At 43.6% G+C, this 23488-nt stretch overlaps 1 long non-coding RNA gene across 1 annotated transcript; it reads right to left on the bottom strand.

Annotated features, from left to right (window-relative positions):
- Positions 1-3975: 3975 nt before the first annotated feature.
- On the bottom strand, positions 3976-22539 carry LOC309611736. The gene is made up of 2 exons (XR_014234711.1): positions 21553-22539; positions 3976-21370 (listed from the first exon to the last, which is right to left on the bottom strand). It is a non-coding gene; the product is annotated as an uncharacterized lncRNA (long non-coding RNA).
- Between the last annotated feature and the right edge of the window lie 949 nt (positions 22540-23488).

The following is a 23488-nucleotide window of genomic DNA, read 5'->3' as shown; positions in this document are numbered from 1 at the left end:
TTCAACAAGTAGCCTGGAATTTCAGACAATACTTTCGTACACTGGTATCTACAATGAAGGTAGGGGTTGTACTTAAGGTTATCAAGGGCTGTTCTTCATATTAGAAGTGGAACTAGAACTCCTTTATCAATTTGCTACTATTGTTCTTCCTGCGGTACAAATCAGCAGCAGTTATGTATGCCTGCAAACATAAATTTTGATGCATACTAGAGCCGCATCCCCCATTTAATTCTGTAGCCAGACTCCTGGCTACCTCAGCCATTTGGAACTCAGGTATGAATTCCCAAACTACACTCAGTGGCTTAAGGGATGTGTCTAAAATTAAAGTTAATGATTTAATAAGCTTAATCATTTGATTTCCTTTGGCAAACTTCCATTCTTCCCAGGTTTAATCCAATTCAGTAAATGGTTATTGGGTGCTTACTGTGAGCAGGGCACCCTATTAGGCTGCTATGAGGAGTGTAAGAGGGATAGAGAACAGACTACAGTTACAAGGTGGGGACGTGGGGAGCAGATATGCTGACTGCAGCAAGGAGGAGGAAACGGGAAGATCACCATCTAGAAGAGAATCAAAGCCTCAGGGCTTTTGAATTAACACTAATAACAGCAGGTAATTAAATAGCCCCTTAGGCTAGATTACAGCCAGCTCAGTGCCTGAGGTTTCCTGACAATGATTCTGAGTCATAAAATTTTTTTTAAAAAGTTGTTAGTGACTGGATTTCCTAGGACAGGGAGTGATATAAGACATTAAAAAAAGTTTAATCAAAATAATTAGTATTTAACATAAAGAGGTTATTTTTTAGTCGCCTATATGATTAATTAAATCTATCTAGCTTTCATAAGAATCAATAGGGGGACTTCCCTGGCGGCGCAGTGGTTAAGAATCTGCCTGCCAATGCAGGGGACAAGGGTTCGAGCCCTGGTCCGGGAAGATCCCACATGCCGCAGAGCAACTAAGCCCGTGCACCGCAACTGCTGAGCCCGTGCGCCGCAACTGCTGAGCCCGTGTGCTGCAACTACTGAAGCCCACACACCTAGAGCCCGTGCTCCACAACGAGAGAAACTACCCCAATGAGAAGCCCGTGCAACACAATGAAAAGTAGCCCCCCCGTCACCACACTAGAGAAAAGCCCAAGCGCAGCAGCGAAGACCCAACGCAGCCAAAAATAAATAAATAAATTTATTTTTTAAAAAAAGAATAAGATGTTATTAAAAATGTGCCTGGAAAGTTCTATTAAGGAAAAATTTGAAAACTGAAATCTTGACTGGCCAAATATCAATAGATGGTTAGTCTTTGGATCTTTTCACATTAATGGGCTACAGGCTAGCCAGAGGTGTAGGTCTGGGAATAGAGAGGGTAATTGCTAACTTGTTGTTGTTGTCACCTTGTGTTCTTTCCTTTAAAGCCTTTTTATTATGGAAAATTTTAAATACACACAAAAGTAACAGAATAGCATAAAGAACCTTTATGTGCTCATTACCCACTGACCAATTCCATTTTATCTATACCCATCCACATCACCCTCCTGCATTATTTTGAAGCAAATACCAGACATCATATAATTAGCCATAAATGTTTCAGTATGTATTTCTAACAAGTAAGGACTCTGAAGAAAATCCCCCAAATTCCATTATTGTATCTAAAAAACTAACAATAATTCTTTAATGTAATCAAACTTCTAGTCAGAGATCAAATTTCCAATCACTTTATAAAATTATAACTTTTAAAAGGTTTATTTGAATTAGGATCTGTATCAGGTCTGCACTGATACCGATTGATAGGTCCATACGTTCCTCACCCCCCTCACCTCTACCCCATTTAATACTTTTTCATTGAAATGAATTTGTTGAATACAACAGGGCTTTTGGCCTGGAGAATTTCCCATAGTTTGGATTTTGCTGATTACAACTCTGTGGTGGCATCATGTATTGTGTTTCACTTCGCCTTTGAATTTCTTATAAATTGGTTGTAGGCTCGTTCAGATTCAGGTTCAATGTTTTTGTAAAACAGCTTCCTAAGTAGTAGTATATTCTAGCAGGAGGCTGGCTGTCTCTTTTTGTTCTGACAAGAGGTGTTGACACTCAATACTTAGATCCTTTAATATATTAGGGCTTATCAAATGGTGATAGTCTAATTCCACCATTCCTTATATAGCACTGAAACAAAGAAAACACCCTTCATTTACTCTTTGGTTACCCAGTGGTACAGTTCAGAAAAACAGGATAAATGCTTGATTCTTTTTCTTTATTTACTGGTTTTCAAAACACTGAGTTGATTTCCTAGCATCCTCCAATCAGGAACAATACACTTCTTTTTAGTAGCATTGTTAACTTGTAACTTTAAAAATATTTGGCGTGTTTTAATCCATTGCAGTTTTTATCTTTATTAAGGCTGAAATCACCCCATCTTTGGCCAGTGGGAGGCATCTCAAGTTGGCTATTGAGTCCTTTTGGGATGACTCAAGTCATCTTTGAAAGTTTTCTTACTTTCTGGTATGACAAGACCTTCCAGGCTCATCTCATATATTTCCTGGAGCCAACAATTTCTCCAAGGACGACTGGTTCCTTTCAAGGGGAAATGAATGGTATTTTGAGATGTATTAATCATGTTTTAAATTTATGATGTTTTGACATCTTGGGGAGCCTTGCTGACTGGCAGGAGACTGCCTCTCCCAGAGCTAGCTAATTCCTAAAATAATAAACAACTCACCTGCACTGTACCTTTCATATGCAAACCAACAAACCCTTAGTCCATACTCCCAACCACCTACTTTATCTAACTCTCACATACCAAGCCAATATTTCCCCTGCCCCAAATCAACCCAGGGCCAGGTACCAGACAGCTAGAGACCATCCCAGAGCCCACCAACATTATTCAGACTATTCAGTCCTAAACTGTTTATCCTGCTCTGCCTTGCCTTTCACACAGAAAACACAGTAAAGGCTCTGGACCATGCTGTCTCCTCACTCCTTATGCCTTCTGTCAAAACCTGTTGCTTCCCCACATGGCCCAGTGTGGTGTAACATGCTCCGCTCTTGGAAAATGTTAGTAATAAATTCTTTCAATGGCATTACCTCACTCTGTCATCACTCAGTCACCTCCATAAATTAATATCCTGTGGGTACATTTTAACACATGATGCCACAATCTGGAGGCTAGGAGTGCTCATTATTGGTATGGGTTGGTCATTATTTCTAGGTCTTTTCCATGGACAGAGCTAAGAAATACATTCTGAATTCATCCCAATAGCTCCTATTCAAAATCAGGACCATAGCGATTTTACTTGACCTCTTCTGCCTTACACCCATATCACCTTTCTCCCACGCTGAGAATTCTGGCTCTCATTTACTCTGGGAGTGACAGAATTGCAATGTTACATATTGTATTGCTTTATCATACCGCAACAAACACAACAATCTGAGAATAATACTTCTGCTAGCAAAAACATGATTACTTTACACATCTTAATACTTTCATTTTGGCCGTTCTTTTTTTGTCCTCAGGGTATATTGGACCAGGGATGTACACTTAGGGTTACTGTGTTTTACACTTAGTAGAGTTCCTTCTCTGGGTAGTTATCCCCAAAACTGATTTATTTTTTACTTTTAGGGATGACTTTAAAATTTTAGAATGTTATTTTATATTTATGTAAGTCATTTACATGGCTCCAAAGTCAAATCTACAAATGAAGTTATGTTCAGAGAAGTCTGGCTTCTCTGTCTTTCTCCTCCCACATGACCTTGTTCCCTCTGTCCCCATAGGTAACCATTTTTAAATTTTATTGATTATTCTCCCATTATTTGGTTTTTAAATATAAGTATATGCATAATATATAAGTATATATATTTAATATTTTATATATTTAATATGGTTGTACACTTTTCTCTACCTTGCTTTTCTCACTTCACAATACATGCTGAAGACCACACCATGGTAGCATTTAGAGATATTCTTTTTTTTTTTTTTTAAATAAATTTATTTATTTATTTATTTATTTATTTTTGGCTGCCTTGGGTCTTCGTTGCTGCACGCGGGCTTTCTCTAGTTGTGGCAAGCGGGGGCTACTCTTTGTTGTGGAGCATGGGCTTCTCATTGCAGTGGCTTCTCTTGTTGCGGAGCACGGGCTCTAGGCACGCAGGCTGCAGTAGCTGTGGCACGCGGGCTCAGTAGTTGTGGCTCGCGGGCTCTAGAGCGCAGGCTCAGTAATTGTGGCACACGGGCTTAGCTGCTCCGCAGCATGTGGGATCTTCCTGGACCAGGGCTCGAACCCGTGTCCCCTGCATTGGCAGGCGGATTCTTAACCACTGCGCCACCAGGGAAGTCCTAGAGATATTCTTTATTCCTTTCATGTGGATAGCTGTCAACTGTGATTGAGTGCTTGGTTTACCATGTGCCAGGCACTGTGCTAAGTGGCTTACACAGATTATCCCATTTAATCCTCAGAACAGCCCAGTGAGTTTGGCACTATTGCCATTTTACAAACAAAAAAATTAAAGGTTAAGTGATTTGTCCAAGGTCACCCAGCTGAAAAGCAGTGAATAATCTTTTAAGATAGAAACAGGAAATGGGTAAATTTTAGGCCTACATTATACATGTATTTCTTTCTCTCTAGTAAAACATAGAGTTAGAGAAGCCATTTATACCAGTGAATTGGTAGACATCAGTGCCCCAGAATACTCAGAAGCCCTGAGTCGTTTGTAAACAAGGATTCATGGAGAAGTTTCCATGGATGCAGAGGGCTTATCAGGCAGGCAGAAAATTTAAACAGACCCATAAAATAACTTGAAAACCATTTTTTAAAGTTATCCTGGCATGTGAAAAAGAGCAACCTACTGTGTAGATTAATTATATATATAAATGATGAGGTAACTTGGAATCAGTGAGAAATCAAAGTAGACAAAAGTCATCTTGGAATTGTCAATTCTTTGCACACAAAACCAGAGATATGTCTACAGACATGCTCCACCTCGTTCTTCATTTTACTGTTGTTCTTTGTTTGTTTTCTCATAGGAGAGTCTCTTTCTGCCATCAGCTGTAGTTGGCCTCTACCCAAGGGCAGGTGGGCCAGACTGTAGAGAAAGGGGAATGAATGGCTGGTGGGGTGCAAAGATACCCCAAATGGTATCTGTCTCAGGCCTTATAATGCTTTGTATCTTAGTTATTTGTGTGCTTATTTTCACCTTTTTGAAAAATTGTTAGCAAATGTAGGCAGTCCCTCATACACTCACTCCCGTATACCTTCCCCCATCTCAGCGTAGCTAGTGGACCAGGGCGGGGCACTTGACCCAAAGGGAGCCAATCAGACTCTTGCCGGACTTTGTGGTTAGGACCTGAGATGTGGAGCGGCCTTTGCTGGACACTCCTGATTCTCACCCCCATCACCACGACTCAGTATTCAGGCCAGCAACTGAGGAGTTCCTCTACTTCTTCTCTCACCTCCTACTCACCCACTTCCCACCCATCAGTAAGTCGATCATGCTGATTTTACCTCTAAAATAGGTCTCAGATTTGCTTGGTTTCTCCATCCCACGGTTGGCACCTGTCTGGGTCTCTGCCATCTTTCACCTGGACAATTGCAGCAAGTTCCAAATTAGTGCCCCTTTTTCTCGAGTGATCTTAAGATGTGAATTGGAGTAAGGCTCACCCCTGCTTCAAATCCTTTGGTGGCTCCTCTCTGCACCCAGAATGGAATCCACACCCTGATTCAGGAAGCCCTGCTACCTCTCCTGCCTCATCCAGGCAGCTGTGCCCTTTGCCCACCTCACTCCAGCCACCTGGCCTTGTGTAGTTTCCTCAAGCACCTGGCACTTACCCACTCACAAGCCTGTGCACATCAGGATGCCTGGAATTCCTGCCTTCCCCCTGCCCTTGTTGGCTCCTCATCTCTCCAGCCTCGGCTAATGTCACCTCCTCCAAGGAGCTTTCCCTGACCACACCATCTAAAGTAGGTCATCAATATTTTTCTTCTCTCAGCACCTCGTTTGTTTCCTTTCTGGCACTTAGCATAATGTAAATCGTCTCCCTAACTACACTGTAAGCTCCATGAGGGCAAGAACCACACCTATCATGCTGGCCATTACATCATATCCTCTTGGGGAAATAAGGACAGACTTTGTATGAGTCAGAGTTCTCCAGAGAAACAGAACCAATAGGAGATATAGAATGTGTATTACTCAGTCTACCTATTCAAATGCTGGTCTCTTCCATAAACACCCTCCTAGACACACACCCGGAAATAATGCTTTACTAGCTCTCTGGGCATCCCTCAGCCCAGTCAAGTTGACGCGTAAATTTTACCATCACAGGCTTCAAAGAAAGAGATGGCACTTGGGGCGAGTGTGCTGCATCCCCTCCTCTTTCCATTTAGGACAGCCGCACCTTTGTTTTGTTTTGAGGGAATCACCCCTCATCTATTTCAGGCACAGGGTTTGGGTTGAAATGATCCCAACCTCAGCACCAGGGAAGACTCTTATTCGTTTAGGTGCATCAGCACATTTCCGTTCTCATCACCGTCACCACCACCACCATAGTGATTGGTTCAGGAGTGGGTGAGTATACAGTGGAAGCCAAAGAATATCAAGATATGTGCTGGGCTTCCAGGCAAGAAGCTTCATCTTCCTTTTATTGAAGCAGCTAAATGAGAACTGCTCCCTCCCTTGAACCATGCAGGGTGAAGATGTATGATGTGGGACTGCTGCAAATGATTTTGCTACCATGGAAGGGGAAAGCCTGCTATATCAGTCAAGATCCCAGCGGGAAATAGAAGGCACACTCAGTGGGGCAGTTTGAGGAGCAATTAATTAATGGCCTATTTACAAAGGTAGGAGCAAGGTGCAGGGAAAACTCAAGGAATAGTAAAGTATCTTGGGGCCGTTACTACTCTAGACCCACAGAGGCTGGTTACTGGAATGCAGAGACAGCGAGCACTGTGTAGAGACTGTCACCTCATCGGGGAGGGATGTGCCCCGTGAAAGACAGAGGTTTGATAAACACCCCAACCATCTTCTGAGCTCTTGCTGGTGCTCCCCACTGGCCAAGCCCAAGTGGAAGGCAGAGAACACAGGAGCCCACTAATGTAATCCAGGTCAGCCTCCAAAGACATGGCGCACACCTACCACCGCTAGGAGAGGGGAGAGGGAGCCAACAGGGAAGAGAGGGTGTGTGAAGACAAGCTGATCCTGCAAGAGGCAGAAAAGAAGGATAGAGCAAAACCAGGTCACTTGTGGTGCTGAGTTGCTGGATCAGGCATCACCTGAAGCTACATACCTCTGTGTTTCCCAGTTATATGAGCCAATAGATTCCCTTTATTGTTTGAGTGTCACCTGAAACATAAAGAGCCCTCCCAGATGTAATGAGTCTTTGAATATGATTGAGATTTCAACAAGCAGACATGGGAAAAGAACTTTCCAGAAATAGGGAACAGGATAAGCAAGACAAAGGTAGGAAAATGAGGGACATGTTTAGGGATCTATGTTTGGGTAGGCAGTTGGCTAGAACCTATAGGTCGAGTAGAAAAGTATTAGGAGAAGATACTGGAAAGGTCAGTTGGGATTATAGAGTGAAAGCCCTAGAACTTCCAGGTCAAGGGTCTGGGAGCTCCTGCAATTGGCAATGGTGAGGCATGAAAAGTTGAAATGTGCTTATAATAATTATTTTCTTTATGGTTTCTTTGGGGTGCTGTGGAGAGGGGGGCACTGAGGCTGGTACATGTCATTGTGATTAACGTGATAGCTTGAAAAATCAGTCACCACAAGGCAGGAGAAAGGCTAGATGGGACTCACCTGCAGAACTAGGCTGAGGGCTCTGTGGCTGCCGTGGAATCCGATCCTGCACCCTGCTAAGCCCCTCTCCTGCCCAGGTTAAGCCGTTCCCACTTCCGGTGTCCTCCCATGAAGCACCGAATGGTCGCCCACCTGGCTGTAATAATCACTGCAACGGTCAGCAGCACACCCGAGTGCTACTCCTTGTGCTGAGGAAGCTGGGTGCTCCTAGCAGACTGTCAGAGAAGTTTGGACATAACCTCACCTCACACTCCCTTTCTCCTGGCAGTGACTCAGCTATTTACTTCCAGGAGTGGAAGGAAACAGTCTGACCATCAAAATATGAGGGACATGAAATTAGCTGGGGACTACGCATGATGCCTTATTTCGAATACATTTATTCCCTTGGAAACCAACAAACTCAAGTTACATAATAAAACTATCAGTCCGTGTTAGTCTACTCAGGCTGCTATGACAAAATACCACAGACTGGGTAGCTTAAATAACAGAGATTTACTTTCCTGATTATGGAGGCTGGGAAGTCCAAGATCAAGGTACTGGTCAATTTGGTTTCTGGTAAGTGTTCTCTTTCTGGTTTGTAGACAGCCGCCTTCTTGCTGTGTGCTCATCTGGTCCTTCCTTAGTGCATCCAGAAAAAGAGAGAGAGAGAGAGCTCTCCAGTGTCTCTTCTTATAAGGACACTAATCCTATCAGATCATCCTTATGATCCCATTCAACTGTTATCACTTTCTTTCACCAAGTACAGCCACACTGGGGGGTAGGGCTTCAACATGTGAATTGGGGGTGGGGGAACAGATACATTCAGTCTACAGCACAATTAACATAGTGATTAAGATTGCAGGTTGTGGAACCAGGTTGCTTGGGTTTGAACCTTGGCTCCATCACTTACTTATTGTATGGTCTTAGGCAACTTACTTTATCTCTGTGCGCCTCAGTTTCTTCATCTATAACATGGGGATGAAAAAGTACATGAATATCAATCATAGTATTTAATGATAATAGTGAAACTGTTGGTGATTAAATGAGATTTATTAATATGTAAATTCCTTAGTTCTGCCTGGTACCTTGTAGATGCCCATGAAATGTTAGCTACTATTATTGTAATGGACATTAGAAGTTTCAGTGGAGGCACCAAGATACAATAGATTTTGGATACTAATGTGAGTTGTGAGTTAGAATAATCTGTAGGATTTTCAAAGTAGAGGGCTGAGATCTATTAGACAAATTACCCAGATCAAGTGTATCAGAGAGTACTGGTGGTTGGAAATGAGAATAATTTCTGGAGCATTTCTTTAGAGTAACAAAGAAAGGATGTGGCAGTCATTAAGCTATGGTCTCTCAGCTTCAAACCCACCCTCTGCACTAGGCTTTGTGATTCCTGGTGGCGACTCTCCTTTGCCAGCTGCTCCTTTTAGGCTCTGCCAATAGGGGGCGATAGAGGAGCTCGCAAGGCTGGAGCGGGAGGAAGGGCTCTTCCCCTAAGTCAGCTTGTTTCTGTCGCCATCACCCTAACGATGCTTCTTCACCTTGGCAGCAGCAGTTCGTTCCAGTAGCAGCAGTTGGTTCCAACGCACAGTTTTCCCCCCTCTCTCTGATCCAGCTAATCACACCCCCTTGGGCATGCAGCACCAGCTGGCTGGCACCCCGTCCTCAGAGGTCTGAGTTTCAGCTCTGCCGGCCCCTCCAGCAAGCTTCTCCATGTAAATAATTCCAACGGCTTCTCTGTGCTCCCAGCCTTGGGCACGGTAGTGGCTTCCCGTCGTTGCCACCTCCGTGATATCTTCATGCTCTTTTGCTTTTTCAGTTCTTCAATACCTCGTTAACAATTCTTCACGTTAAATTCTCTCGGTTAAAATAACAGATGTGGTTTCTGACTCCTGACTGGACCCTGACTGATGGGGTAGGGCAGTGCCTGCCTTTGCCCAGGCTAAGTGACAGGGGCTTCAACCAGAGCCCTTGGAAAGCCGGATGCGTGTCCCCTGCAGCTACGGAGGCAGAGTGGATGAGTGTCTTGCCCTCACTCAGGAAATCTAGAGGCAAGAGGTGGGCTGCTGAGCTGCTGTGGGAGGAGAATGAAGAATAGTTGCCTCTGCCCTGGGATGGACCTGCATGCCCAGTTTCTCAGGCCATGGAGAGTGAGAGTGTGTCTCGTGGACCTGATGGTAGCAGAGAGAAAGAGAGCCACTGGGGTTGTCTTACACCACCACCAATGGGGCCGTCTAGAGGAACATTGGAACCTCAGCCAAAAGAAGACTGAAGTGGATTCTTAGGGACTGTGGAGGGAGCAAAGAAACTGCTGAATTCCCAGGTCAAGAGAACTCAGGTGAAACCAGCAGTGTTGGGATTCTTGAAAGAGAACCCCATGAGAAAATCAGCTTTAAACACCTCCAGACCTGAAGAGCAGGAAGCCATCCTACTACAGTACCAGTTGAGTAAAAATGTACCTGGCCCCCTCCCACCTCCTGTAATCCTGAGGGTCCAAAAGCAAAGTTAGAAAGTTGGGGTGGAGGGGCTTTGCCTGGAGCTGGGGACAGGAGCAGACAGACGCCTCCGTCCCCGATACACACTGCGTAGCGCGCCCTTGTAGGGAGAGGGGAGAAGGCTTGAAACAATGTTTGGAGTTCTGATTATCTAGGACTGACATCTCAATGGCTAAACTGAGACTGATGTAGAGTGATGACCTCTTTTTACTTAAAGTAACTAGAATAATACCGGGGCTTGCAGGGTTTAATGCAGATGAATGGGGAAAATTACTTAACACCCCACTCCCAAAAGGGATAATGGGATTTAAAACTAAATTTGCTGTTTGGATTATAACACATAAATCCATCTTCTTCAACATACAGTTAGACTAATAATGCTGATAACACCGTACTTCCTATTAATAAGGCATTTTATTTTCTCTAGATAGGAGAGGTTTACTGTCCCCCAACACTCTCTACAGGGAAGATGTGTGCCTTCGGTCAGATTTGCGCTTTTCAAATGGGTCAGTGTCCCCGGTTTTTTTTGTTTTTAAAGGACTGGAAGGTAGGAAAGAGCTTTGGTAGAAAGCCCCAGGAAATCTCTTTGAGTTCTGTTAAATGTTCTCTTTTTTCTAAGTGCATTGTCAGAAACAAAAAAGTACTTCAGGCTTAGGGAACTCAGTTTTGCAGTTCACTCTGCACCTGGTCAGATATATCAGTGACCAACCTGGAAGGAAAACTTCCCTGATTAGGTAAAGGTCTAAAACCCTACAGTGGTAAAAAGAGAAACTCACTGCCCTCCCACCAAGCTGAAGCCCCCACTATGCAAGTCAGGAAGCTTCTGGAAGGCAGAGTCCAGTACAGAGAACATCTCCATGGATGTTTGGCAGATGAATACGGTGCTCCCACCCCATCAGTCAACAGTCTAGGGAGCTTTTTGCACAAAAGGGCCTCCACCTTGTGGTCATACTTGAGAACTGCACCACTGCCCAAGGGCAGCAGGATCACCACCCCTCTTTTCTAGTCCTTCTCATACATGTGGGTCTCTTAAAATAGTACAACAAGATAAACTCTACTGCATGGAACCTCCTGCAGACACCTTAAACACAGTTTCTCTCAAACCACATATATTCTTTATTCTCCAAGTCATTATATCCTCTTCTATCCATATAATAGGTTTTCTTTAATTTCTTCAAAGCCACAATAGGCCAGGTGCTTTAAAAACATTTTTATATTTAATCCTGACAGTAACCCAGGAGACTAACATATGTTACTATGGCCATTTCACAAGTGAGGAAATCTAGGCATGTGGGCTCAGAGAGTTTCAGTAACTTGCCCAAGGCCACACAGCTAATTAGTGGGGGGTGGAGGGCTGGGATTTGAACTAGGTCCATTAGATCCATGACACAGGCTCTTTCCACCAAAGCTCACTGCTTCCTGATTGATAGGATTTTCATCTACCCAGTTTTGAAACTGGAAATTAGTAAGGTGCTCTTGGTTACTCTCTCTCCTTCACCGATAGGCAGAGATGGTTTACTGACATCACCTCCTAAATGACACTGGAATTTGTCCCTTCCTCTTTCCCCACTGCCATAATATTATTTTGGCCCTTCCTCATGTCTCATATGAAATACTGCAAGAGCCTCCCAACAGGTTTCCCATCCCTCCCCACCCAACCTCACTGGGGAGAGGTCCTAGTTTTAAAATCTAAATCTGAAAAGTCACAAAGCTTCCAGAGGACATTAGGTCATATGTATCAAGAGCCTTAAAAATGTCTATACCCTTTCAATCAGTAATTCTTCTACTTCTGTGACTCTACCTTTCAAAAAGCATCCCATAGATAGAAAAAGCTAAGTGCGCAAAGATGGTCGGGGCAGTATTATTGATGTAGTGCATTAATCCCCTCCAAGTTTTTAAAAACTCCATTATGGAATAAATTATCTAAATCACGTTAATTTCACCTCCAAACAACAGGAAAGTCTGTCTCAGGCCATCCTTGGGAGGCCCTTGGAACACCCTGCCATTATGGGTCGTCCCTCGTCACTGCCAAGGCCCCCAGTCTCAGTTTACCTGGTTCCCTCAGTTCGAGGAGCCACTAGCTTACATGTCACCCTTGGGGCATGTGGAGATTTGGTGAGGTTGGGAACCCCTCACCGTTCCCTCCGAGGTCACCCAGCCCCTGGGGTGTTGTCAGGGAGCAGGGCGCAGGTCCTGCCTGTCACAGGAGCCTGGACCCTTCCCCCAGCCAGAGGACATCTATTATTTTGCAGAAACCCCACCAGCGCCTCTGCTCAGGTGTCCCTCAGAGCCATTTCCTGTCTCCTCTCCCCACTGTGCACTAAATCACCTCAGGGGGGCTAGACTTTTGAAAACAAAGCCAGGAATGGACTGTTTCCTAGGCAACTTCTTTCATCTCGCCACAAACCTCCCCTGAGGAAAGTAAACACAGAGCCTGCTACCTGCTTGAGGAAGGGGAAGAGGTAAAAATGGTTGAAGGAATAGATATTATTACAGCCGTGGCCCTCTGCATTTCCAGCTTTCTAATCTCTTCCATGCCGGTGGAAATCTCTTTCCTGTCTGTAGCTTTTGCTATATCATGTCTGCTGATCTAAAACAAATAGACTGCCAGATTTTTCTCCAGCAAAGATGGGTTTATTCGGGATCAGCCAACATTTGCACGTCAGGGTCTGCAAACCTGCTGTGCAAGTTCCCCACGGCAAGGGAAGGAGAACACTTTTATAGAAGGGAAAAGGAAGTGGGGAGAGCTGTAGTAAACAGAGTCCATGGCTTTTCCTTCCCAGGAAAGAAGAGGAGTCTCTTCTTCCTGTTGGGCTCCGCTATGGTCGCAGGGTGGGAGAGCTCCCCATTCTGGTCTCCAAATTATTTAATTGAGGTTTCTGCTTATTAATTTTTACATGTGTATATGACCAGTTATCCCATCTTCACCTCCAGCCCTGACTTCTGAACTTCAGCTCCATGTCTCTCTAAGTGACCACAGATCAGCACCACCTAGACGTCTCACTTTCACTTTATGTCCAAAGTCAACCTTTACCCAAAGTCACTTTCTCTGTGCATATCTTATTTTTGTCAGTGAGATGGAGTGTATAGGCCAAGCAAAGTTCCTTCCTCGACACTATGCCCTTCCAGAAGCATTGATGCCTGCTGAAGCCCCAAGTTTAGGGGCTCTTTTGCAGAAGTTCTGTCTGGTACCACCTCAGAGGCAAATAAATGGACTGGAAGGTACCAAATAAAAATTGTCACTCGCCATCTGGTTCTATAAGAATGACGTCATTAGCCACTGCAGTCGCTGACCTTCAACACACCCTGAAAGGAGTTCAGGGTGGAGATCAGGAATGAGGCCCTCTGTGCTCTGGGAAAAACTGGCAGAACAGGTCTTCAGATAGTGAGATATTTTCAGGAGGAGATTTTATGAGCCCAATTTCTTATATCTCCTCATACCTAGAAAAGCACTAAAATCATTAATGGAGACATCTACGCCTCATGACTAACAGCAACCTTCTGCCAAAATGTGTGCTTAAGTGCAGGTAACCCCTTCACCCAAATCACATACATACTGACCTCCTACTCTACGTCTTCAGAGCAGTTCCTCAGAGCTCTCTGAGAGGCTGTTTCCCAGGCTGGAGTCCTCATTTTGCCCCCAGTAATACTTAACTCACAACTCTCACATTGTGCATTTTTTTTCAGTCCGAAAGGGAGGTCTGTCCCAAGGGCATTGTATGCTAGTGGCCAATCTAGCACTGCTGAAGTAGCTTAAAGTGAAGGCACTGACCAGTGAGAACACCCTCTATTAAGTAGTGGCCGGCCAAACTATCAGATCATCTCTCTGGGAGAGACACAGATAGATGGGGTTAATACTGGCAGGAGAGTAGAAGTAGAGATAAAGATAGATAGTAGTTGAGCTACCATAATGATGTTGACTGAAAAAAAATGCACAATCTAAAAGTTGAGAATTATGTTTTATTCAGTGGACTTACTGAGGACTTAAGCCTGGGATACAGCCTCAGATAGCTGAGGAACTGCTCCAAAGAGGTAAGGGAGTAGCCAGGATATATAGGAGTTTCTGCAAAACAAAGAAACAAACAAAGAAACAAACAAAACCCCAGGTAGTCAGAACATCAAAAGATTACTGCTAATTAAAGAAAACCAGACATCTCAGGTTAATGGATTTAGCCCTTTTCTAACTATAGGAAGATGCAAGAGTCTGGGCTTATTGAAATTATTCCTTTGATATGCACCTTAACTACCTAAGGCCAGTATCCTGTTTTTCCTCATCCTGAATTCCCCTAAGGGTACACCTACCGGGGCAGCTGTGGTAGCTGATGGCTTGAGAGCCTCAACATCCTTTGTTTCCTGAAATGGCAGGCAACATTCTTTGTCTACAATAAGTACCCAAGAATTTAAATTAAGTCATCCTAACTCTCTGTGGATCTCATTCTCCCCTACAGCAGGTAAGCTTTCCAGACAGTTGGGGAACAGAAGAAAGTACAGGAGATGTTTTCTCTTCTCTTCTCGCTCTCCCCGCCCCCCCACCCATCTTCTTTTTTCCCTCCTTTCTCCTCTTCTTACTTTTCCCCATTTTTTCCCTCTTCCCCATTTTTTCCTCTACCTCCCCATCATTATTATTTTTTGGTCTACCCAGCATCTGAATAACTTTCCCATCAGAGAGGAATGCCCCATTGCATGAGTCCTGGCAGAAGGCAGGAACACGGTTCCCACTGTGGAAGCTGAGAAAGCCAGGTGGTTTCTGGCCCTACACCTGGAAGCTTGAGCTTGGGCACAGGACGATCCTGCTAGTGAATCCGTTGAGAAATAATTTACTGCAGGAACATCAAATGTCAGCAGTGGCTGGATTCAGTATGCAGGGCCATGGTGCCAATAGCAGTGTGCAGGCCAAAGTGTCCCTGTGGTGAGAAAAACTGCAAATGCACAGAAATATTAAAAGAGTACAATAGATATATCCTTTACTTAGTGAATTAGTTCTCTATCACTGTGAAACAAATTACTCCAAAACAGCTACTTAAAGGAACAAATATCATGTCACAGTTTCTGTGGATCAGGGCCCCAGGCACTGCTTAGCTGGGTGTCTCTGGCTTAGGGTCTCTCATGAGGCTGCAGTCAAGGTCTTCAGACTCATGTGAAGGCTGGTCTGGGGAAAGATCTGTATTCAAGCTCACTCATGTGGTTGTTGGCCCGATTCTGTTCCTCATGGGCTGTTGGACTGAGGGTCGCAGGTCCTCACTGGCTGTTGGCTGGAGGCCTCCCTAAGTTCCTTGTCATGTGGACTTCTCCATGGAGTGGTTCACAGCATGGCAGCCAGCTTCAATCCGAGCCAGTGAGGGAGAGAGAATGTCCAAGACAGAAGCTGTAGTCTTTTTGTGACCCAAGCATAGAAGTGATATCCTATCATTTCTGCCACATGCAGAAGCCAATCACTAGCTCATACTCAAGGAAAGAGATTACACAAGGGTGTGAATTTCATGGGGGAAGGACAGGATTCATTGCATGTCATCTTAAAGGCTGCCAACCACAGATTCATTGATTGTTAACAGTTACTATTTTTATATAGATATAGGTACACACATATACTTTTTTTTGTTAACCAAAAATGAGTTATAGACATCAAGACATTTACCTCTAATTACTTCAGCATGTGTCTCCTAACAAGGAGGACATTTTCCTATATAACTACAATCTTAATAATAGTGCTATAATATCACTGCCCCCAAATTTAATAATAGTGCTATAATATAATCTAATATCAGCCCAAATTCAACTCTCTCCAACTTTCCCTCCAAAATCTTTTATAGCTCTTTTTTCTTTTTGCTCCAGTATTCAGTTGAGGTTCCCATATTGTTTTTGGTTGTTTAATCTATTTAGTCTCTTTTAATCTAGAACAGTTCATCCCGATACCATCTGTTTCTATTTTTTCATACCTTTGACATTTCTGGAGAGTCTAGGCCAATTGTTTTGTAGAACATCCCATATTCTGGAGACAATTATTTCCTTATGGTGGTATTAAACTTGTCTGAGTATCCACTGTATTTCCTGTAAGTGGGAAGTTAGGTTAAATATTTTTGGAAAAAATACTTCTTAGGAGGCACACATTTGGTAGTCCCACTGTTAGTGATTTTGGTCACTTGGGTATGGTGATGACTGCTTGATTTATCCTTTATGAATGTGTAACTTTCCTCTTGTAATTAGTAAGTAATCTGTGGGGTGATACTTGGAGTCTGTGTGAATATCCTGTTCCCTAACAACTTTTCCCAATAGTTTTAGCATTCATTAATAATCCTTGACTTGGTTAATTATTATATTTGGGGTTGCAAATGGTGATTATCTATTTTCTTATTCCTTGTACACTTACCACTTTGTAAAGATGAACTTTTCTTTTTCTTCCCCTTTTTCTTATGTTTTGTTTGTTCGAGAATGACAATGGACGTACTTTTTAAATTATTATAATTGATTAACATTATTCTTTTTGATGTGCAAATTGTCCCAGATTTGGCCAATGACAAACTCTTTGAAGCTGACTCCTGTATCCATTTTTTTTTTAAAGCTTTACTGAGATGTAATTCACCTACCATACAGCTCACGCATTTACAGTGTACAATTCCATGGTTTTTAGTTTATTCACAGAGTTGTGCAGTCATCACCACAATCACTTTTAGAATATTTCACCATTCCACAAAGAAACTTGTTACCCATTAGTGGTCACTTCTAATTCTCCCCAATTTCCTTAGCCCTAGGCAACTATTAATCTGTTCTCTGCCTCTATAGATTTGCCTATTCTGAGCATGTCATATGAATGGAATCATATAATATGTGTTTTTTTTTTGTGACTGGCTTCTTCCAACTATGTTTTCAGGGTTCATCCATGTTGTGCAGCATACATCAGTACTTCATTCTTTTTATTGCCAGATAACATTCCATTTTATGGATATACCACATTTTATTTACCCACTCATCAGTTGATGGACATTTGAGTTGTTTCCACTTTTTGACTATTATGGATAACGCTGCTATGAACATTCATGTACAAGTGTTTATGTGAACATATTGTAAGCTCTCTTAGGTACATACCTAAGAGTGGGACAGCTGGGTCATATGGTAAATCTATGTTTAACCTTTGGAGGAGCTGCCAGACTGTTTTCCAAAGTGGCTGCACCATTTTACATTTCTACTAGCAATGTATGAGAGTTCCATTTTTTCACATCCTCACCAACACTTGTTATTACCTGCCTTTTTTATTATAGCCAACCTAGTAGATGTGAAGTGATATTTCATTGTGATTTTGGTTTGCATTTCCCTGAGGCTAATGATATTGAATCCATTTTTACCCCAGGTCCCTTTGGTCCCTTTGAGGAATTCATGTCTTATTTTATTTCCAGAAAATTGTCTTGTATTATAGTTTCATGGGTGTTTTTGTTTGTTTGTTTTTCTTCTCTGGGGACCCTGATGATACATATGTTGGCTCTTCTTTGTCTATCTTCTGTGTTTCTCACTTTTTCTCTGATTGTTTACTTCTTTTCCAAATTTATTTTTGGTTCTCCTGTGTTAATTTTTTTTCTCAATGTTCCTTACTGAAGTCTTAGTCTACCCCATTTTCCCTTAGACACCATATAATTTAGTTTTCATATCTCAAGATTATTATTTTTTTCTTCTTTTTCTTTTCTGAATCAGTCAATCCTCATTTCTCAGCTTTCTGTTTTGTGTCCATTTCTATCTTGAGCTTTTCAGTGTATGATTTTTTATGTTCTTTTTAGCTGCAGTTGCTTACCAAATGATATTTAATTCATGTTGAGTGCTGTGTTGCAGTATCCCCCTATTTTTTGGTTGTATTTTCATTAGCTGAAAAGGGTTGTTATTTTCTTCTTATAGTTGATTTATATGGATGGTGTTTGCTGTTTTCTGTTTACTTCAGAAAGTCCTGGATCTTCATGAACCAGAAATAACAAGTTTTTCTAGTGAGGGGAGATTACAGTATAGGAGGCCTAAGGTAAAATAATAGGTCAAGGTTGGAGCAAGAGGTTGGAAGTAAACAAGCAAGCAAGGAAGAGAGGAAGATTTCTTAGGAAGAAAATCTCTAGGGGAAAATGGCCATGGAAGAATATGTGATGAGTGTGAGCATTTTAAAACAATGGTAGAAATATGACACATTTGATGGAAAAAATAAGTATAGATACAATGAAATCTATGCAGTGAAAAAATCATTAGCTCCAGGGAAAATAAAAGTTTTAAGATAAAGAAAATATAACCATGGTATAGAACTTGGCTCAGCAGTAAACAATATTTACAAAGTCATAATGATATAAATGGTGTCTATTTTAAATTATAAAGATTGTGATATAGCAAATAAAAGGTGGATGAGAGAAAATGGGAAAGGGCTAAATTCTCATATAATAAAAAGTCAACAGATTGGTATCAAATTCATAAATCAATAATAACACAATGAGTATGTTATTTATAAATATGAGGATAATAGAAGAGAAAGCTAAAATTTTGAAAATGAAAGCCTCTAATAAAGGAGACCAAGGGGGTGGAATGGGCAGTGGACTCCTTTGTCTTATTAATCTTCTAGTACTACATGATTTTTAAAAAGAATACGTGCATATATTACTTTAATAACATAAGAATGTAATTTCAAAAAAAGATCAGTTCAAGTGCCAGCCAGGAGACAGTACTCTGAGAGTTTTAGTATTGTCCTGCTAGGTGAAGTGTATGTTCCGAACCAAGGACGAATAGAGTTTCTTCCTCAGCAGAATGCAAATGTCAGTGAACCAACTGGTTCACTGGTGAAAGTGGGTGTGGCACCTCTCAAATTATACCTAATGATTCTCCTCCAAAATTCATGCTTCCCTTTTACTCAAATCAGCTGATTTAGATATTCAAGTGCAATACTTTCACCAGAGCCTACAGCAATGGCTCCTGTTAACTGGAAACTGAGATTGAGGTGGTCTCCTCATGCCACTGGAGGTTACAGTGTTGGCTGGTGCCTGGTCCTGACTATCAAGGGGATAGAGGCAGGAGGGGTATGACTGGAACCCAGTAGGTCTCCTGGGACACCTCATCACTCCCACACCAGGGATACAAGTTAATGGAAAAGTACTGTACTACATATAGGCAGGCTCACCAAGGCAGATTCCTCAAGAATGAAAGTTTAGTTAACCCCACCAGGAAAGAATCCTGGGCAGCTTGAAGGTAACTGGAAACCTGGAATAGGTATTGAAGATGGGAAATCATAAATGCAAATAAAGCCTCATTACTAGTTTCAAAAATGAGGATTGTAGCCTCTACTTGTATTTCCTTTCTTGCTGCATTTATAAATGTAAAGTTTTTAGTGACTGTCTTTTTCTTTCATCTTCCTTCTCTTCATTATTGTATTTAAAGTTTATTAGTGATAGTTAACTCCAAAATTTAGTCTACATATTACAACACTGAAATAGGATGATGAGAAAAACTTAGAAGAAGGATGTGTTACCAACCTGGGTTCTTGGACTCTTCAATCAATAGAAATTGATAAGAGAACAGACGAGGAATTCAGGCAAGCCTTTACTGGGACTCCTGCTGTAGCACAAGGGAGCAAAAACAGGTAAAAGATTCCCTTGCTCACTCCCTGAGGTGGAGAGACCTGGTTCCTGAAATGGGGTGAGGATAGGGGTGGGTCGGTGGGAGCCGGAGGTATGGCTTAGGTGGTCTGCCCACCCCCTTGGTGGTGCTGTGAGCAGGGATCATGCGTGGTACCCTGCTTTTGCTCCTGGCACCTCATTAGAGGCAGTTGGGTTTGGGCCTTTTTGTATTTTGTTGTTCATAATTTGCCCCAACTACTCATGCACACAGTTATTTTTAGTCCCTTATAGTTTCTTTGTATTCTGTTGCTCAAGAAGATGTCTAGGTGCCAGCATTGCAGTAAAGGGTCCCAAGTCCCAGGTCCCAGCCTGTCTCAAATGGACCGTCACCTGCAGACTTGGACTTGGGGCCAGATAAAATGACTGATGAGACTTTGAACTGTTCTCTTTTGAGGAGGGCATGAGTGCATTTTTTTTGTTGTTGTAGGAGAGATGGTTGCATTGTGCAGCCTAAGAGATGGACTATAGTGGAGGTCCTTTTGGCTACCAGCACCTGAATATCCTTCTAATTTGGAGGGAGCCCCCCTACTCCGAGTCTTGGAAGGAAATTGGGCCCCTCCTCCCACACTAGAAGCCAACTGATCCAGTACAAGCCACAGTAGAAACCAGAACTCTCCTTGCTTGTTGGCAGTTAGAACACAGGAACATGACCTACAGTTAGACAAGTCAGTGGTCCTGCCCAAAACTTGAATCTTGAGTGAATACCTAACATCACAGAAGAGTTGAAAAATAATTCATGGTGGCATTAAAAGTACGGGCATACACCCTAACCAGAGCAGCTCAAGCAGCATGACTTTGGCTGAGTATCTTGCTGCCTGACCTTCCTGGATTTCTACCATTTCCAGACCTGATCCCCCAGGTTTTCTGATAATAAGGAATACAACCATACACAGCTCTAGGTTTACTTTGCTTAAGCTTAGAGGCACCTGAGGAAATAAACTCTCTGCCAGCCTCATTCTTTAAGATCCCAGGCAAGGGTTCAGACCATCTCAGGTTGGGTCTCTGTGAAGAAGAGGAAGGAGACTATAGTTGGCCAGGCCTGGGCTCCATGCCTCCTCACTCTCCACCTTTCCCGCCTTGGAAGGCCAGAGAAATGAGATGCCCCTAAAGAATAATCTGGTCCAGGGGATTTCAGACAATTCCTCAAAGGAAAGATTACTTGTCAGGCAAAAGCAAAAGATGCTCACAACACAAAAGTACAGAATGTCATAGCTGAAAGGAACCTCAGGAGTCATCCATCCTATGCCCTCTTACAGATAAGGAAACCACACAGGGTAGAAAATTATAAAGGCTATGGGAAAGGTGAACACAGATGCTGCAGAGTTCAAAGGAGGGAGCGTGCACATCTGGTTGAGGAGATCAGGATGGGATTTGACCTGGGATCTGACATACAGCAGGTATACTGGGCTGTTTTTTTGCTAACTTCAGAATTACTTTTATGCTCATAGTCTGCTTATCTCAAATTCCACCACCCAGGGCCTCCCGCCATTGCGGCCCCTCCCGTTGCGGGGCACAGGCTCCAGACGCGCAGGCTCAGCAGTTGTGGCCCACGGGCCCAGTTGCTCCGCGGCACGTGGGATCCTCCCAGACCAGGGCCCGAACCCGCGTCCCCTGCACCAGCAGGCAGACTCTCAACCACTGCGCCACCAGGGAAGCCCAACTTCCTTGGCTTTTTGAGAGCTTATTCATTTGGGCTTGATTTTGTTTTCAAGTTCCCTTCACTTGGATTTGGTGCTCTGGTTCTATGCTTGACCTGGTTACCCATTTGGACTTGGCCCCATTCTCTGTCCAGCTGGTTGTCTTGTCTGGGAAAGACCCAAGTCTCAACCAGTGGGATTAGGTGACACCACCAGAGGTCTTCTGTGTATTCAGAGAAGATCAGGGGTCACAAACATAAACATCTTTCAGTGTCAGGCAGGTAATAAATGTGTGAAGTGGGTGGCTGTTACTTAATACAGAAGTAGTGCTTGTGGGATTTAAATTCTTATATTAAAAAAACAAAAGCAAATAAAATCAACATGCTGCCCAAATAAAAACATCTGTGGGCTAGTTTCTGCTCTTGCTGTCAAAGTTTGTGACTCTTGGATTAGACAAAACCTCCAGCTGTCATGACAGGTTCTGGAAAACCCAACAATTTCCTAAACCAGGGGTCCTCAACCCCCAGGCCACGGACGGGTACCGCAGAGCAGGAGGTGAGCAGCGGGCAAGCGAGCGAAGTTTCATCTGTATTTACATCCGCTCCCCATCGCTCGAATTACTGCCTGAGCTGTGCCTCCTGTCATATCAGCAGTGGCATTAGATTCTCATAGGAGCGCGAACCCTACTGTGAACTGCACAAGTGAGGGATCTAGGTTGTATGCTCCTTATGAGAATCTAATGCCTGATGATCTGAGGTGGAGCTGAGGTGGTGACGCTAGCGCTGGGGAGCAGCTGCAGATACAGATTATCATTAGCAGAGAGGTTTGACTGCACCACAGACCATAATAAATCAATTGCTTGCAGACTCATATCAAAACCCTATCAATGAGTGGAGTGAAAACAAGCTCAGGGCTCCCACTGATTCTGCATTGTGGTGAATTGTCTAATTATTTCATTATATATTACAATGTAATAATAATAGAAATAAAGTGCACAATAAGTGTAATGTGCTTGAATCATCCCGAAACCACCCCCCCTCCCCCCGCCCCGGAAATACTGTCTTCCACAAAACCAGTCCCTGGTGCCAAAAAGATTGGGGACTGCTGTCCTAAACTCTCTGACGCCCAAGAGCTCCATGGTAAATAATTTGTACTCTGGAATTCAAGTTGCCCACAGCTGGGGTTCAGACATTTACAGACATGTTTTATGAACTGGCGAGGCATTCAACGTAACCCAGATTGCTGAAAGTGCTGCTGGGCAAAAGCATCAGAAGGCAGGACCGGTCTGAGAGGGGTTACCATGTGATCCTTTCCCCATCCCAGCCCGGTGGGACTCCGCTGAGTGGTACAAGCTAAAGAGCTATGCCACTAGGCTCCCAGGCCTCATGCTGGCGGGAGCAGAGGGGAGGAGGTGGAGGAAGGAGATGTGCATCATGGCCTCCTCCCACGAGCTGGATCCCACTTCCCCTCAAATTGCATTACCAATTTCCCATCGGACCAGGCTGCTCCGAGAGCCGCTAAGCAGCTCCTGGCTCATTTATCCACAACCCTCCCATCCTTTCCGAGCCTGCCTAAGTCCCACCTGCCCCCTAAGGCTGTCTGCAACCACCCGGCCTGGTGACCTCGCCCTCCTCCGGTGCTTGTGCCCCGTGACACCTGTTCAGGCCTCGGTTCACGCCTGGTTGTTTACATGCGAATGTAAACAGACGCACAAAGACTGTGGGTCCGCCTCCCTGGCAGCGGCGCGCCAGGAACACTGCCCGGCGCTCTGCGCAAAATGAATCAACGAATGCATGACTTCGGCTGTGGCCTACTCGCAAGGAGAGCGCCCCAAGTCACCCTCCCCTCCTCGCTGCTCGGGACTACGCGCCCTCTCGCGACCCCATTGGCCCCAAACACGCAAAGCAAGCGGCAAGCGCGGAAAGGCGAGGGAGGACTGCAGATAGAAGAAGGTCAGGCC

This window comes from Balaenoptera borealis, assembly GCF_965194805.1.
Source record: "Balaenoptera borealis genome assembly, chromosome: 15".
In the NCBI taxonomy this organism is placed as follows: Eukaryota; Metazoa; Chordata; class Mammalia; order Artiodactyla; family Balaenopteridae; genus Balaenoptera; species Balaenoptera borealis.
This window is presented reverse-complemented; position numbering and strand designations above follow the sequence as displayed.